The sequence below is a fragment of the Aethalodelphis obliquidens genome, unplaced genomic scaffold (assembly GCF_003676395.1).
Source record: "Aethalodelphis obliquidens isolate GAN/ISIS:26980383/991018 unplaced genomic scaffold, ASM367639v1 scaffold1, whole genome shotgun sequence".
Lineage (NCBI taxonomy): Eukaryota > Metazoa > Chordata > Mammalia > Artiodactyla > Delphinidae > Aethalodelphis > Aethalodelphis obliquidens.
The window spans coordinates 13,378,070-13,396,257 of record NW_020837945.1 but is presented as its reverse complement, the minus strand read 5'-3'; the positions used below and the strand labels follow the sequence as shown (position 1 = coordinate 13,396,257).

General features: G+C 45.5%; 1 protein-coding gene across 2 annotated transcripts in view; it reads right to left on the bottom strand.

Annotated features, from left to right (window-relative positions):
• Window positions 1-18,188, bottom strand: part of TIAM1 (TIAM Rac1 associated GEF 1) — a 407,413-nt gene that overhangs the window by 270,950 nt on the left and 118,275 nt on the right. For both annotated transcript variants that reach the window (XM_027101391.1, XM_027101428.1), the window contains exon 3: window positions 4,437-4,604. The gene's annotated coding sequence lies outside the window, so the exon portion shown is untranslated. The remainder of the gene's footprint in view (window positions 1-4,436; window positions 4,605-18,188) is intronic.

Genomic DNA, 18,188 nt, shown 5'->3' with positions numbered 1-18,188 from the left:
TATTAGAAAGTATATTTCATCTGCTGTTTTCAAGAAAGAAGATGATAATCAATATAATAATATTCCTTCCTCAGATACTCCTGTGTCTAGATGGGAAGATCTCCCCTCACACACTAATTTGTGTCACTCATCTGCACTTCTCATTGTAGACTACATTATTCTCCCTTGTATCAAGTCCCTGTCTTTGTGCCCCTGAGAAAGGGATATTATAAAATGGAGTATTATCCTGCTTCTTCAAAATAAGCAGATGAAATGTACTGTCTAGAGCTGGCTAGTCCCCTCATCACGTGTGCTTATACTTGACACCAGGTCCAGACCTCAGTGTCAGGGAAGGTGCAGGCAACGAACATGCAAACAGGCAAACCAGGCATCATCTCCCTCCACAGGGTTCCTGCCTCTAAATGAGACGGACACTGAATCCCAAAGTCATGAGCGTGACTTGGCTGGTCCCTCTGCAACACCAGCTGGGGTTACGTCACCTGCCCAAGTTCAACATCTGGAAATCCGCACAATGACCCTGGTGGATGGATGGGAGTGGTGCTCAGGGAGCATTCTTCCAAGTTCATGGGGACTGCAAACAAGACATTGGGCAGATGGCAAAGGCCTAAAGGAAGAGTTATGATTTGGTTCCTCACCCCTGTACTTCATCCCACATCAGCAATCTCTCCAGAGCAAAGCTCCCGGGAGCCCATAGATCTGGCCACTCTGAAAGCACAAGAGAGAAAATTCCAGAGCCGCAGAGAAAAAACTCTGACAAGCCTCAAAAATGGTCAGGATTCATTTGCTTTGTAACATTAGGACACACAATCTGAGGATACCAACGTACAGGCTCCCTTCCTCATATGGATTTCCTTAACAGCCAGGGGAGCAGTTGAATGTCCATAAGAAACACATAAATCTACCGCATATGTACACGTCTGGCTCAGATGGTTTGCATCAGACTTAAAAGAGAAGTTGTCCTCTTTCTTCTCAAATCTAACAGTGAAGAATCCCAAAAGACACGAGAAGCTCTCAGAATGAATCAACCACAAACAGGAAACATTTCCTAACAGGACCAATTATGGATGGACGGAGGTGGGGGAAACAGCTCTTCCTATGTGTCTGGAGCACAATCAGTAAAATCATCCCAGGTCAGCCGAGGACCCTCCCCCGCCTCCTCCTTGTCTCTTGTCCGACTTGATGACTTCCAGAACTAGGATATAAAAAGTCTCTGCAGCAGGAAGGGATACCAACCAGAACAGTATGGGCCTCTGAACGACAGGTGTCTGCGCCGTTGGACCTGGACCACAGAAAAGAGAAATTCTCTCTTCTGTTGCCACCGGTGCAGATGGATGGAATCTGAGGCTCATTTCCTCAGCAGGCAAAAACCCAGGGAAGAGGAACTGGGAAAGGTCACGTCCAAACAAATCTATCAAGCAAACTAAGAGAGTCCCGGAATATGCAGACGGACGTGCACCGCCCACGAGAGGAGAAAGCAAGCCCTGACTTGAAAGAGTCAACTTCTCTGAGGACCCCTCCTGCAAGTGGCCCGGAGAAAGCCCTACACGCTCAGCTGGTCAGACGGGTCCACGAAGGCAGGAAGCCACGAGAAAAGGAGTAGCCCCTGACAGATGGGGAATGTTCTCTGTGATTCTTCCAGCAATGAGCGACTCCCTCCACCTGTAACACTAAAACTCACATGACATTAGCACTTGATACAAAACACATGGGAGAGCCTCAGTTTTACAAGGTCTTCTTACCCTTCGGCCCCCAAAGAAAGAGAATCCCGTTCCATCTAAGATAGCTTTATAATGTGCTTAACACAAGGCTGGGAATTTTTAGCAAAGTTAGCAAGAATTTATAGTAATATTCCAGTACTGATTATCTTATTAACAACATCAGTAATAATATTCGTGGCAGTCACTGAAGCACATGTTCCTCCCAGAGATGAAAGCTAAGTCGCCATTAAGCAAACCCGTTGAGTTAGTGAACAAATTACCTTCTGTAAGCATAGCCACTGAAGATATCCTCTCAAAGTCCACACACCCATGTGTAGAAACTGGAAGCATGTGCCCCTTCTCTCCCTCCGTTTTCTAATCCAGGAATCAGGGACGTGGGTTGATCAATTACTGATGCTAGAAACCAATGCAACTAAAATGTACCACCTTGCCTGCTCCTGGGTTGCTTTTCTTGGTACCAAGACTTTTCTCTCCTCCATCATATGGTGCGATGATGGGACTGCCGCTGCCTCTTCTGGGTTTAACATTCTCAGCATCTCCTCCATTTTCTTGATATTGCTTTCCTTTCAAGGGCCCTGTGACTGCATTTTACTGCCTAAGGAAGGGAATTTGGGGTCTTTTAAGCTCCTGGGTGATTTGGAAAGAATACTGGCCTCTGTTTCTGGCCATGACCCAATAGGATGCTTTCTTCACATCGTCTCTTCCACCCATCTCTTCCGTGTCTGGCTCTCAGCCACCACCCAGGTAAAGCTCATCTCTCACCTAGCTCCTAAGAGGCCTCCATCCACACCTCCACCAGCCAACCAGCCTTCCCGATGGTACCCGAGGGATTTCTCTGAAAGACGGATGGTAGGTGTCATTCTCCCCTCCTGAATGACTCTCCGTGGGTTTTTATTTTCTGCTGGTACAATTCAAACTCCTTAGTGCTACCTTTAAAAAGGCCTCCACAACACAACTCCCACTGAACTTTCTCTTTTCCCTTCCACACAGGCCCTCACAAACCCCACCCACCAGCACCACAGAATGAGTTCTCTTCCTCCCCCATTGAGCCCTGCTGCCCCTCCCCCAGCCCTGCACGCCTTCCCCACACCCTCACCCCCCAACACTTGCTCACCTTCTACTCACCCTGCAGGATCCACCTCAAGGGCTGTGCATCCCACAAAGTGATCTTTAGTCCCTGCTCAGGGCCTCTGCCCCACCGTGCTTACACTCTGACACAGATTCAGGCTTATGTTACAATTACTGATCATCACGTCTATCTTCTCCACAAATTAGAAACTCCTTGATAGTCATCAACCCCCAGGAGCCCCAGCACCAACTCTGCTGCTTCACACACAGTAAACAATCAACAGATACAAACCAAACTAGGAAATGAGTAAACGCAACTAAAACACTGGGAAAGAGCGAAGGGTCTAAACGTACCCTTTGCTTCACCTTGCAACCTGATCAGACCCACTGAAAACAGCTGCTTAGAGCAGTGAGGACTTTCATAGCTATCCGCCTGCCCCTGGGATTCATAAAGAGATGCTCTCATTCTATCTGAACCAAGGAGTACTAACCTTCTGTTGTTCTGCGAGGCCTAGATATTTTCCATTAAGCCAAGATAAACGCAGGGATTTATTGAATACGCATCTCACCACCATCCCTCACTAATTAGGCAGTTAAATTCTACAAGCAGACTTAGCCTGAGAGGGTCTCACGGCTGGAACTACAGGGATCTTCCGACACCATCAGAACTTGGGAGACTATTTTGGGTCACCTGGTCGTGGACTCTGAAGTGAATCGAAGTAACATGAAATATGACAAGGTCTCTAATAGGGATTCTGCCGTAATAGGCAAGATATTCTCTTGCCATCAAGAAGGCAGAGAACGGGAGTATCCATTCCAGAACCTTCGCAGATCGGTCACACCTACGGTCCCCATGGGCACCACAGACACTGCAAACACTGTCAGCCACATTCTAACTACACAGTCAGGGATGCAGAGGATACATTCACGGTGGTTTTCAACATGCTGACCTGGCATGACAGTCTCACTGAAAAGGAGACACGATGGAACCCACACCTGAAGGTGTGGCGGGCACCCCACGTGGTTCCCAGGGGAAAAGGGCTCCAGGCAGAGAGAACAGGCAGGACGGGGGCTTTGAGGCAGGGGTCTGCCTGGTATATCTGAGCCACAGCCAGAGTGGAGGAAGCAAGGGGAGAAAGTAGAGGGGGGAGGGGGGAGCTCCTGCCGGACACTGAAACCACTGTAAACACTTTGGTTGTGACGCTGACAGGTGGGGAGCGTGTTTGAAAAGCACAGGAAGGTTTTGAGCAGTGTGTCTGACCTAAAAGGTGCCCCCCGGCTACTGTCTGGGGACAGATGGTGGAAGGGCAAGACAAGAGCAGAGGGGCCGATTCTGGAAAAGGCCCCACTGAATGCACGCACGCACCACACAGCTGCTGTCTTGAGTTAGGGTCGATGCACCTGCTACCAACATGGATTTAAGAACGTCCAGGGGTGTCCCCCTCACCTACCCCAGCAGCTCTGGACAGAAGCACCGCGGCAGCCCTAACAAGGGAGAGCTCGTGACTCTGGATGAAAGAGAGATTTCTGCAGCCCTTCAGGCCCTCTACACGGCAGCTCTCAGCAGAAAGACGATCAATGAACTCAGTCCAGCTTTAAACATGGGGAGTTAGAGAGGTCACCCCAAATGAAAAGGAAACCAAGACCGACCTTCTCGTGGGAGCTCCCCTGTTAACATGGAGAACAGGCACACCGCCAGGGAAGAAAGGCAGCCGGCCAACACCGACGGCTCAGGACTCCGCACAGTAATCGGTCTCAAAGAGCAGCCCTTCAGAGCGAGGTGTGTGGCGAGGCCTCTCAGAACCGGCCCTTCTTTTCCTGCCGCCAAACAAAAGAAAGGGGGGGGGTCAGTGTTACACACTCCGGTGGCTTTAAAGCCCAGCTGTGTCCCAGGCCTGCCGTCCCTCCACTGAGTCACAGCCGAAGGTGCAAGCAAAGCGCTCTCTGCGCCCCTCCCTCGGTCTCCCCCAGGCACGGCTGATACCCCACAGCTTCCCAGCCAGTAACTCCCACCCTGCAACGAGCTCAGCGCTGGCCACGTCCAAGGCCTTGGGCGAGTCACTAAACACCTCTGGCCTCCCCTTCCTCCTCTCTACGATGAGAATTCAGTGAGATCATTCATGAATGCACCCCTTACCTGGATGGCACTCAGGCATGGGGAGTTACTCTCGGGATCATTATTGCATATGTCCGTGAATGCATGAGAAATTTATTTCTTGGAAGCAATGTAAAATAACAAAAAGATTCACCGGTACCAGTAAGCAAGAGATGCATCATCATTAAACAACAAAGTGATAAAAACAGGGTGGTGACACATTTTGTATACAGATGGGCCATTTTAAACATGTATTTAAAGTAAAGAAGACCCACCTCAAGCAAAATGCCACCTTCCCCAAGAACTTGACCCTTCGTGAACAGATAAACCTCATCAGTACTTGCAAGCGAACTGCTAAGATGAGCACATTTAGACACTGATATGACAGCACTTAAAATACTCCTTCTGGACACGAATTCAGCAGTAAAATACATTAGACGCATTTAAAGTTCACACCCTTGGATCCAGTAAATCTGTATCTCGAATTTTTAATCTAGAGATATAATAAAAGATGCAGGGCTTCCCTGGTGGCGCAGTGGTTGAGAGTCCGCCTGCCAGTGCAGGGGATACGGGTTCGTGCCCCGGTCCAGGAGGATCCTGCATGCCGCGGAGCGGCTGGGCCCGTGAGCCATGGCCGCTGGGTCTGCGCGTCGGAGCCTGTGCTCTGCAACGGGAGAGGCCACGGCAGTGAGAGGCCCGCGTACCGCAAAAAAAAAAGCAAAGATTTATACATAAGCCCCACAACTAAGAAAATCAAGAAGTGGAAAACTAAATGTTGAACCAGAAGAAACAAGTTAAAGTCTGCTACATCCCTATGAAGAACTACTATGCAATTTTTAAAAGGGTGACTTTAGGAAAAATATCTATCAGGAAAGTTTGAGCTCCCTGAAAAAAGTGGTACATGAATTAGACTGGATTAGAAGCATACACTTGACTTTGTCACATAATAATACATCATAGTACAGAAAACAGGCTTTGAAAGGAAGAAAACTCCTTGGGGCCAAAAGCATGGTCCAGGCGAGTGAGATCAGCCACTCTGCCTGTGGACAGACCTAGGGGTCAGAGCCTCCCACTTTCCCAACACCCCTCTGGACGCTCCAAAAATCTCAAGGAATTGAGTGTGAAAAACAACTATTTCAAGAAGGCTTATTAAGGGATATTTGTGAAAGAATTTTCCAGCATCCTGTATGCAAGTCAACTTGAAGCCTCTGAAGATAAATGAATTCAACATAGGTGCTCAGCAAAGAATGCAAGATTGTCCAAAATGTTGCACCAATTTAGAATTGAAGTGACCGCCTGATTTGTTTGTTGTTGTTACTGCTTGGGTGATGGTGGTTTTAGCCAAATCTATTCTTCTCAAATCTTTTCTCAACAACGTAGCATTGCCTTCAGAACTCAAATTTCTATGTAGTTAGTTAAATGGTGTCCCTGAAAATTCACCTCCACCTGGTTCTGTCCACGTAACTCCATAAAGGGATCTTATTTGGAAACAGGGTAGGGTCTTTGCAGATGTAATGAAGTTAGGATGAGGTCACAGTGGATTAGAATGAGCCCTAAAGCCAACGACTGGTGGCATTAAAAGAAGAGGAGACACACAGAGAATAAGGTCATGTGAAGACAGAGGCAGAAATTGATTGGTGCAGCTACAAGTCAAGGAATGCTAGAGACTGCCGGAAGCCACCAGAAGCCAAGAAGAGGCAAGGAAGGATTCGTTCCTACAGCCTTCAGAAGAAGCATGACTCTGCCAACACCTAGACTTTGGACTTCTGGACTCCAGAAATATGAGAGAATGAAATTCTGCTGTAAGTCACCAAGCTGGTGGTGACTTGTTAGGACAGCCCTAGTGCACTAATACAGCGTACAAGCAGAAGTCCCAAAGACAAGAGAAGATAAACACACAAAGAAGGATTGCTATGGCCTGAATGTTTGTGTCCCCCCAGAATTCATATGTTGAAGCCCTAATCCCCAATGTGATGTTATCTGGAGGTGGGCCTTTTGGGGAGGTGATTAGGTCATAAGGGTGGAGTTCTCATGAATGGAATTAGTGCCCTTCTAAGAAGAGACATGGGAGAATCTCTCTCTCTGCTGTCAGAGGATACAACAGAAGATGTTCCTCTACAAGCCAGGAAGATGACTCTCACCCGTGCCTTGATCTTGGACTTCCCAGTCTTCAGAACCATGAGAAATAAATGTGTGTCGTTTAAGTCTATGATGCTATTGTTAAAACTGCTCGAGCTAACTAAGACAGGATTACCAGAAGGAAAGTGTGCTAAAGACACACATTACTTTATAGCTCCATCTCAGACGGGTATAGGGAGTGGGAGACAGTTAGGAAGAAAATCTGAAAGACGTAAATAACGTTAAGAGTTTATTAGCAGTTATCTTGTTTCTCAGACCAGAGGTTCCTAAGCATCTGTGTGCATAAGCATTACCCGGCAAGAGCATTAGAATGCAGACTCCTGAGCCCTCCCATCCCAGACCCTGATGCAATCGATAGTATGTTTTTAACAAGTACCCTCATGTTCTGACAAAGCTGGATTCCTGCTCACACTTAGAAAGACTCTGCTGGGGATTCAACATGTACATAGAACAGAAACATCCTCTTTGGAGATGCCCATCTATGTACCTCTCCAGCCTGGTCTCTCAGGTCCCTCTCCAGCAACCCCAGAGCATATGACCCCTTCATGCCTGAGCTCACATCCATGACTGCTGCCAGGAATGTCCTGCACCTCCTTTGCACCCACCTTTGCCTGGCTACTCCTGCACTCATCACCACAGGCTTGACTGCCTCCAAGAAGTCTCCCTGACCATGAACTGACCACTCACTCATTCATTCACCATCTCTCGAGAGCTTACGAAGAACGAATGTTCTTGGTACCCAGAAAGATGAGCTCCACAGAATTGATATTCTTGTAGGTAAAGACATAATAAACACACACGTAGTGGCTAGGAGCTGGACTCTGGAGCCAGACTGCCTGGCCTCAAATCCCGGGACAAGCTCTACCCACCACAGTTGCCAGGATTCACTGAGTTGATACTTGTAAGAGTGCAATAAAAGATCATTACTACTCAATAAACAAGATAATTTCAGATTCCCATACACACAATAATAAGCAGAGTACCTAGTACTAGAGTACTAGAGTAACCTAGTACTGGGTACCTAGTACTCTACCATGGGGTGGACATCATGCGGTATGGGAGGATTATTTAGGGTAGACTTTCTTTTTTTTTAAAGATTTATTTTTTAGATATGGACCATTTTTAAAGTCTTTATTGAATTTGTCACAATATTGCTTCTGGTTTTCTTATGTTTTGGTTTTTTGGCCATGAGGCATGTGAGATCTTAGCTCCATGACCAGGGATCGAGCACACACACCCTGCATTGGAAGGTGAAGTCTAACCACTGGACCACCAGGAAGTCCCTAGGGTAGACCTTGAAGGAGCTGTGTCATGAGGCTTGGCCAGTCTCGGGGATCCGACACTTTAGTTCCTAGGTGACAAAATCTCAGATGTCAGAGAGCTGTTATCCAGCATCTCTGCATGCAACATGCCCCTTGGCAAGGACTTATCTATTCTCATCATAAAGATTTGAGCGAGACAGTCCTTCAAGCAGCTCTTACAGCAGGGGGGCTGACGGACGGAGGCACAGCAAGAGAAGGACAAGGCAGATACTCCTGGTGGCTGTGAGCAACGGTGATCCGCCTCAGGTCCATTTGATGCCATCCTTGGGGAACCCACAGAAATTCTAAAAGATGCTACAGGTGAATAAGAGTTCCACAGGCCCAGGTAAAAGCAAGGATGACAACGTTAATTACCAATGCCAATGCAACTGCACGCTGGGGAGGCCTGCTGACAATATGAACTCTACGTCTGCAACCACAGGCTACTTCCCTGATTACCGTGTAGGGTACCCCAGGGTGGGGATGCATCTATCTTTGAATGCACACAAACTAGAGCTAGCGGCATATAATAAATGTAGTGTTGGATGAGTAAAGGAACGAATCTACAAATGGTCCTGGGTAATAATACATCAAAACGTAACACTATATATACCTGAAACTAATATAATATGGTAAATCAACTTTATTTCGGTTGAAACACATACACCATGATGGTTAGATTGCCTGGAAATGGTAATGGCTGGATCTTGCATGCCACAACATTTTTGATCATCTTGTAGGATCCTAGATATCAAGGTAAGTGATGTTTGATGAAGTAGGCCCTAAAGCTATGATGGTCTGGTCCAAGATCTCACATCTATTTACCAGGCATGACAGGTACTAGCCATAAATGGCAGCTCATAGCATCCATTTCCACCTGTAAGTTTAGGCCGAGAAAAACTTGATACCCTGCAGCTGCTGCACCATTCAACTCCTTCCTGCCTGTCTCCCAACTTCTTATGTTTCCATGTCCCAGTGAATCTAAAAGAAGTGCCTGATCATTTACTGCTTTAAAAAGTTCTGACGCCTTCAGCACTGACACTTCGAAGGAACCAGCTCCCTCTGGAAGAGTGTGGTGTCCTCCAGAAAGCCTCTAGGGGATATGCCACCTCCACTCCCACTCATGCTGAGTCATCATTAGGAGGGGAACGCTGAGGGTACCAGAATTAAAGGATGCAAATCTGAGATCTGTAGGATAAAGCTTCCACCCTTTGCTTTAAGATACTTCACAACCCTCCCTGCCTCCATCCTGTAGCTGGTCCCCAGGCTGTGGCCACAACAGGCTTCTTGATGCCCCATCCCTGAAGAACACACTGAGTATCTTTACACTTTTGCTCGTGACCTCTGTTCAGAAGTTCCCTTCCCTCCGCACACACGGTGGCTTCCTAGGACATTTTATTCATCTGTCAAAATCCCAATCAGGCATCATCACTGCTCCCCCTAAAGATTCCCTTGAATGCTTCAGGGAGATCCACCCATGTTCCAGTACCCACGGTCCAGACTCTGGGACACCCATCAGCATGGGCTGTCTGCCCTATGACAGGGTGAGCTCCTCAAGGACACGAACAGGGTCTCACTTTTTACCACATCATCATCGCCAACAGAGTCACTTAATAGACACTGATTGGAGGGATGTCCCAGTGTGAGATTTGTGGACAGCAAGCATACTGAAGATGTGGCAAGTCAGAGCTCCCCTCACCTCTGCCCATTATACACTTTCTAAGCACCCAAAGTTTCTCCATTACAGAAATCAGCACTTTGTGATTAATATCTAGGTAGAAATTCACTTAATGTCCATCTTCCCCACAAGACAGAGAGCTCTTTAGAGCCAAGGGGATGTGTCTGGTATTTACTGCTCTATCTCTTGGCCCCAGTCCTACATCTGGCTCTTGGCCTTAGGAGCAATCAAATGGTGATAAACGAACCCCTCACATGTGAGATCAGTTGACATCTTGGAAAGTTAGACAGAAACCTTGCAAACATTATGCTGAGTTAAAGAAGCCAGTCACAAAAGGCCACAAATTTATGATCCCGTTTATATGAAACATCCACAATAGGCAAGTCCCTAGAGACAGAAAGTAGATTAGTGATTGTGTAGGGTGGAGGGAGGGGGAGGTCTGGAGGGAAACTGGCAGTGACTTTGGATGGGTATAAGGTCTCTTCTGAAATTGACTGTGGTGATCATTGCACAGCCCTGCGAATATGCTAAAAATCACTGGCTTGTCCACTTTACATGGTGAATCACATGGTATATGAATTATATCTCAGTAAAGCTGTTCAAAAAAAAGTTATACAAGTTCTGCAGTTGAGGATACTCCAAGATTAAGTCAGCTCAAGAAGGGTAAATGGTATCATCAGGAGAAACCAGGGAAATCTTTAGAAGACATATAATTTTTGAATAGATGCAGATTTTATTTTATTTAGTATCCTATAACTAGAACTTCAGAGAATGCTTGAAAGCATCTGAATTTCTTATTTTTAAAGTACTGGAAACTGAGATGCAGAAGTTCAGTGATTTGTCTAAGGTCTTACATCCAGTTTGTAGTAGCTTAAGGGCCAAACTCCATCACAGTAGCATCATTTACAACAGTCAAAAGATGGAAGCAACCCAAGTATCCGTGGACAGGTGACTGGTCAACCAAAACGTGATATATATATTCAAGAGGGTATTATTCAGCCTTAGAAAGGAAGGAATCCCTGCCACGTGCTACAACATGAATGAAACTTGAGACATTATGCTAAGCAAAAGAAGCCAGACACAAAAGAACAAATACTGTATGATTCCACTTATATGAGGGACCTAGGATAATTGAATCCATTAGAAATAGAAAGTAGAAGGGTGGTTGCCAGGGGCTGGGGGAGGAAAGAATAGGGAACTGTGGTTTCATGGGTACAGTTTCAGTTTTGCAAGATAGAAAGAGTTCTACAAATTGATTACACAGCAATGTGAACATACTCACTACCGACCTGTACACTTCGAAATGGTTAAAATGATGAATTTCATGTTACGTGTATTTTATCACAATTTACAATAATTTTTTTAAAAAAGAGAGAGAGGTCCAACCTCAAGTGTCCTCACTCTTATCCTAACCACACTCTGCAGCGTGGCCCTCCCAGACCCAGCAGAATGCTCACATAAAAAGGCGAAGCACGTTCTGCTCGGTCAGACTTCACTGATAGAGAAATAAGAGTCCGTTTCTCCAAGGGACTGCTTCCAGGGAATTTCAAGAATTTTAGCAAATCTCAGCAGCACTGATCAGTACACAGATCAATAAAATAGAGGCCACTCCACAGGTCTGAGTGTTCCCAGAACAAAGTCCTGCCAGAAGGTAAGGGGTGGCTGCAAAGGGTAGCCAGTGATGAGGTCTGAGCAGGTCAGACAGCTTTCTCCAGGACAGAGCTTCTCAGACTGAACTGAGCATAGAATCAACCGGGGATCTCGTGAAAATGCAGGCTCTGGTTTGCCTGGGTGAGGCCTGAGAACCTGTATTTCTAACAGGCTCCCAAATGATGCAGGTGCGACGCTGGTCCCAGGAACCACTCTTTGCCACTTTGAGTGGCCAGGGTAGAGATGAAACTCCACACCACATTCCTCTCCCCAGATGAGAAGCTATCTTCGTGGGCTGGGGGCTCCGTGGAATCATTCCATCTTGAGTGGAACTAAGCACACCATCACAAGCCAATACATTTCAGCTACTTTTAGCTTGAGTTAGAAAACAGACATATTCAAACTTTATGGTGTATGAAAATGTAAGTTTGATTTATATTAAAACTGGGTCAGGGGTTGACTGCTTGATTCTGGGGGGCCGGGAGTTGGGGGAACCAACTGTGGTCCATTCTTTAAAGGGAATATTAAATACAACTTAAAACTCAGAAGTTGGTGGAATTTGGTCTAATATCTGATTCACAAACTTGTGCAAGTCCCTTGACAAGACATACTGGCAAAAGCCACAACACAGACAAAGCCCAAACATTCTGCTCTACATAGAGTCATAGACAACACGGTTTGTTTGTGTTTTTTTGCGGTACGCGGGCCTCTCACTGTTGTGGCCTCTCCCGTTGCGGAGCACAGGCTCCGGACGCGCAGGCTCAGTGGCCATGGCTCACGGGAGCAGCCGCTCCGCGGCATGTGGGATCCTCCCGGACCGGGGCACAAACCCGCGTCCCCTGCATCGGCAGGTGGACTCTCAACCACTGCGCCACCAGGGAAGCCCGACAACACGGTTTTTTAACCGTGGTCTTCATGAAGTTTTGGTTTTCATGCCAGTTCCTTGTAGAAATTAACAAGGAAGGAAAGTCATCTGCATAGTAAGAAGAGGTTTGTAAGTAAGGGCTGGAGCCTGCAATCAACAGGACAGATGTTACAGAGGAAAAGACAAGAGTTACAGACAAGAGCCAAGAGAGATGAAAATGACAGATTATGTTTTTAGGGTTAGAGGTCACCAATTAAAATTAGAAGTATTAGGGAGGGGAAAAAAACTTTTTAAAAAGAGAAAGCAAATAATTCGCTCCTTGCAATCAAAAACTATCCCAAAATACTCTACAGAAACTGAGATGTGACCACAGAGAACTTTACAACTTTACACCAAATGAGCTTCTAACTTTCAGTGCACTTGCTAATACCCGTTCCTATATCCATGTCAACTAATTAGCCCTCTGATTTTATTGCTGTGACAATTACTACCTCCCCAGAATAAGACAGGATGGTTTACCTATTACTCACAAGATCTACTAAGTGATTCTCTCAAGATTCCAAGCATGTAACTTCCACCTGTCTTTACTTGTTCCCAAGTTGATTTAATTAAACAAACAAACAAACAAAAAAAACCTTCACCTAAAGGACATGAATAAACAACTCAAATAAAAACCTCAAGATGTTACAGCAGAAAGAATACACTGCTCAGTATTAGCCACTATGCAGTAAGAGAAGATTTTTCATGCTCTCTCCTGGTGGCGCCACTGGTACAATGTTTTTGTGTAAATTGGCAACACGTAAGACTCTTTACAATGTTTAGATTCTTTGACCTAATAAATTCCTCTTCTGAGGATCTATCCTCAAGAAATGATCCAAAATTTAGAAGAAGCGCCAGATGGAAATAAAGACATCCTCTGCAGTATTTAGTCACAATAGAATACAAATTAGACATGAACACCGGAGCGTTTTGTACTGTCATTGTAGCTAAACAGGAACTACATTTCCCAGAATCCCCTCTCCTGGGCAGTACTGGTTTAGGATAGGCCATGAGGGGAGTTCACCCAGGATCTGAAAGCACAGGTGGAGAAGCAGATGGGGTCACGGTGGTGAGCTCCTTACGGTGCGGCAGTGGGGACAGCTCCTGAGCCAGACACATGTGCAGCTCCAAGGGCAGGGGCAGGGCGTCTTCTGCAAGTCACCCTGAGTCATCATCAAGGTGGGAGGTCGTGAGAGACTTGGGCTTCCATGTGTCCTGGCTCTCCCCGCTCCACCTGCGGCTGTTCTTCCTGACATGTCCAGCCAAATGCAGAGACAGCAGCCTTCCACAGACCTCTTGCAGCTCCCACAAGTGCAAGGGGTCAACTTCCCATGAGAAATCCCATTTCCACACCCCTCACTATGATGGTTAACTTTATGTACCTACATGACTAGGCTAAGGGATGCCTAGACAGTTAGTAAAACATTATTTCTGGGTGTGTCTGCAAGGGTGTTTCTGGATGAGATTTGTATTTGTATCAGTAGACTGAGTGAAAACTGATCACCCTCACTAATGTGGGTGGATATCATCCAATTCACTGGGGGCCTGAGTAGAACAAAATGGTGGAGGAAGGGTGAGTTTGCTCTCTCTGGCCTAGGACATTCATCTTCTCCTGCCCTCAGACATTGGCACTCCTGGTTCTCAGGCCTTCATACTGGGACCAGGACTTACACCATCAGCTGCCCTAGTTCTCAGGCCTTCAGATTCGGATTCAATTACACAACTGGCTTTCTTGGGTCTCCAGCTTGCAAAGAGCAGGCAGATCATGAGACTTCTCAGCAATCATAATTGCATGAACCAATTCCTGTAATAAATCTCAACATCTCAGAGACAGAGAGAGAGAGGGGTAGACTCTATTGGTTTGCTCTGTTTCTCTGGAGAACCCTGACTAATATACTCACCAAACCCTAACGGATACATAAGCAATGCATGCAAATGAGATTCAAGTAAACTTCAGTATAGCACTCCACAGAATGTTAAACACTTGTTAAAACAGATATTTACAGAGTATTTAAGGACATTTGCAACACAACCATTTTTCCCATTAAATGAGGAGAAATGTCAAGATAGAAATTAAATTTATTTATTACACATACTATAAATAAGAAACACAGGACAAAGAGAAAAAAGACTCCATCAAAGTACAACTGAAAGGTAAACAGTTCAATCTAGGTTGAACTAGAAATTAGCTTTTGTTTCTTTCTTCTGGTATTTTGTAATTTTTTCACTTTCTATAAGTTTTCTCTATTTTTTAATAAATTTTATTTATTTATTTATTTTTGGCTGCATTGGGTCTGTTGTTGCGTGCGGGCTTTCTCTAGTTGCAGCGAGCAGGTGCTACTCTTCGTTGCAGTGCGCGGGCTTCTCATTGGGGTGGCTTCTCTTGTTGCGGAGCATGGGCTCTAGGTGTGCGGGCTTCAGTAGTTGCAGCATGCGGGCTCAGTTGCAGCACGTGGGCCCTAGAGCACATGGGCTTCAGTAGTTGCGGCGCGTGGGCTCAGTAGTTGTGGCTCGCAGGCTCTAAAGCTCAGGCTCAGTAGTTGCAGCACACAGGCTTAGTTGCTCTGCGGCATGTGGGATCTTCCCGGACCAGGGCTCAAACCCGTGTCCCCTGTATTGGTATGCAATTCTTAACCACTGAGCCACCAGGGAAGTCCCTCTATTTTTTTTTAGAATTAAAATTATTTAAGACTATGTGGAGAAGCTAAAGACCCAAAATAGCCAAAGTAATATTGAATAAGAAGAACAAAGTTGGAGGATTGACACTACCCAACTTCAAGACTTTCAACAAAGTTATGGTAATCAAGACAGTGTGGTATTGGCAAAAGAATACACAAATAGATCAATGGAACAAAACAGAGAGCCGAGAAACAGATCTGAATAAATAGAGTGAACTGATCTTTGACAAAGGAGAAAAGGAAATACCACAGAGAAAATACAGTCTTTTCAACAAATGGTGCTGGAACAACTGGACATCCACATGTAAAAAGAAGAATCTAGAAATAGACCTTATGTCCTTTACAAAAATCAACTCAAAATGGATCACGACCTAAATGTAAAATGTAAAACTATAAAACTAAAACATGAAACCATAAAAGATACCATAGACGAAAACCTAGATGACCTTGGCTCTGGCAATGATTTTTTAGATACAACACCAGAAGCATGATCCATGAAAGAAATAACTGATAACCTGGATTTCATTAAAATTAAAAACTTCTCCTCTGCAAAAGACAATCACAAGAGAATGAGAAGGCAAGTCACAAACTGGAAGAAAACATTTGCAAAAGACACTTCTGATAAACGACTGTTATCTAAAATATACAAACAACTCTTAAAACTCAACGACAAGAACACAAACAACCCAATTAAAAAATGGGCCAGGGCTTGCCTGGCGGCACGGTGGTTGAGAGTCTGCCTGCCGATGCAGGGGACACGGGTTCGTGCCCCGGTCCGGGAAGATCCCATATGCCGTGGAGCGGCTGGGCCCGTGAGCCATGGCCACTGAGCCTGCGCGTCCGGAGCCTGTGCTCCGCAACAGGAGAGGCCACAACAGTGAGAGGCCCGCATACCGCAAAAAAAAAAAAAAAAAAAAAATGGGCCAAAGACACCTCACCAAAGAAGATATATGGATGGAAAATCAGGGTATGAAGAGATGCTCCACATCAGATGTGATCAGAGAAATGCAAACCAGAACAACAGTGAGATACCACTACACACCTACTTGAATGGCCAAAATCCAGAACCCTGACAGCACCAAATGCTGACAAGGATGTGCAGCAACAGCAACTCTCATTCATTGCTGGTGGGAACGCAAAATGGTACAGCCACTTTGGGAGACAATTTGGTGGTTCCTTACAAAATTAAACATACTCTTACCATACAATCCATTAACCGCATTCCTTGGTATTTACCCAAAGGAGTTAAAAACTTACATCCACACAAAAACCTGCACTCAGATATCAATAGCAGTTTTATTCATAACTGCCAAAACTTAGAAACAACCAAGATGTCCTTCAGTAGGGCAATGGACAAACTGTGCTACATCCAGACAATGGAATATTATTCTATAAAGAAATGAGCTGGACTTTCCTGGTGGTGCAGTGGTTAAGAATACACCTGCCAATGCAGGGGACATGGGTTCGATTCCTGGTTCGGGAAGACCCACATGCTGTGTACCAACTAAGCCCATGCGCCACAACTACTGAGCCTGCGCTCTAGAGCCCGCATGCCACAACGACTGAGCCCACGTGCCTAAAGCCCGTGCTCCGCAACAAGAGAAGCCACCACGATGAGAAGCCCGCGCACCACACTGAGGAGTAGTAGCCCCTGCCCGCTGCAACTAGAGAAAGCCCGTGCGCAGCAACTAAGACCCAACACAGCCAAAAAAAATAATAAAATAAAATAGAAACAAAAAGAAAAGAAATGAGCTATCCAGCCACGAAAAGACACGGAGGAACCTTAAATGCTATCACTAAATCAAAGAAGCCAATCTGAGAAGGTTATATACCATATGGTGCCAACTATACAACATTCTGCAAAAGGCAAAACTATGGAGATAGTGAAGGAATCACTGGTTGCCAGGAGCTTGGGGGAGGGAGGCAGGATAATCAGAGGATTTTTAGGGCAGTGAAACTATTCTGTATGATAATTACAATGGTAAATACAAGTCATTATAAATTTGTCCAAACCCGTAAAATGTACAAGACCAAGAGTGAACCCTAACATAAACTAGATAATGATATATCAGTGTAGGTTCACCAATTGTAACATAGGTACCACTCTGGTTGTGAATGTAGATGAAGGGGGAGGGTATGCATGTGTGGAGGCAAGGGGTACAGGGGAAATCTCTGTACCCTCTGTTCAATATTTCTATAAACCTAAAACCGCTGTAAAAAAATAGTCTATTAGGGCTTCCCTGGTGGCGCAGTGGTTGGGAGTCCGCCTGCCGATGCGGGGGGCACGGGTTCGTGCCCCGGTCCGGGAGGATCCCGCGTGCCGTGGAGTGGCTGGGCCCGTGGGCCGTGGCCGCTGGGTCTGCGCGTCCAGAGCCTGTGCTCCGCGATGGGAGAGACCACAGCAGTGAGAGGCCCGCGTACCGCAAAATAAATAAATAAATAAATAAGCATCATCACACACACTCAGGCGCACACACATGTGCTTGCACACACGCAAACACACACACACACACAAAAAAAAATAGTCTATTAAATTTTTTTAATTCTTTAAGATTATAAATAGTAAAAATTAAGTTCTGAATTCTTTACATTTTTCCTCCTTTTATCTCAGCTTAGGTTTTGAATACATCACAAAAACTTCTTTTGTAATTTAGAAAACGCTCAGTTTTTTTGTGTATGTCCAACAAAATTGCAAACCTGATGTTATTTCACTTCACTGCTAAAAACCATTCGGTTATTTTCCAGGAGAAGAGCCAAACTTCTCAGCAGGATCTGGCCACCGATCTCGCCAACTTAGCTTATATTATGACCCTGATATAAGAGTAATAGTAATAAGAACAACATAATGACAATAGTAATTGTGAGGCGACCAAGTCCTTTGACTGCTCTGTACTTTTCTTTCCCCCCCAATTATTTATTTATTTATTTATTTATTTATTTATTTATTTATTTATTTA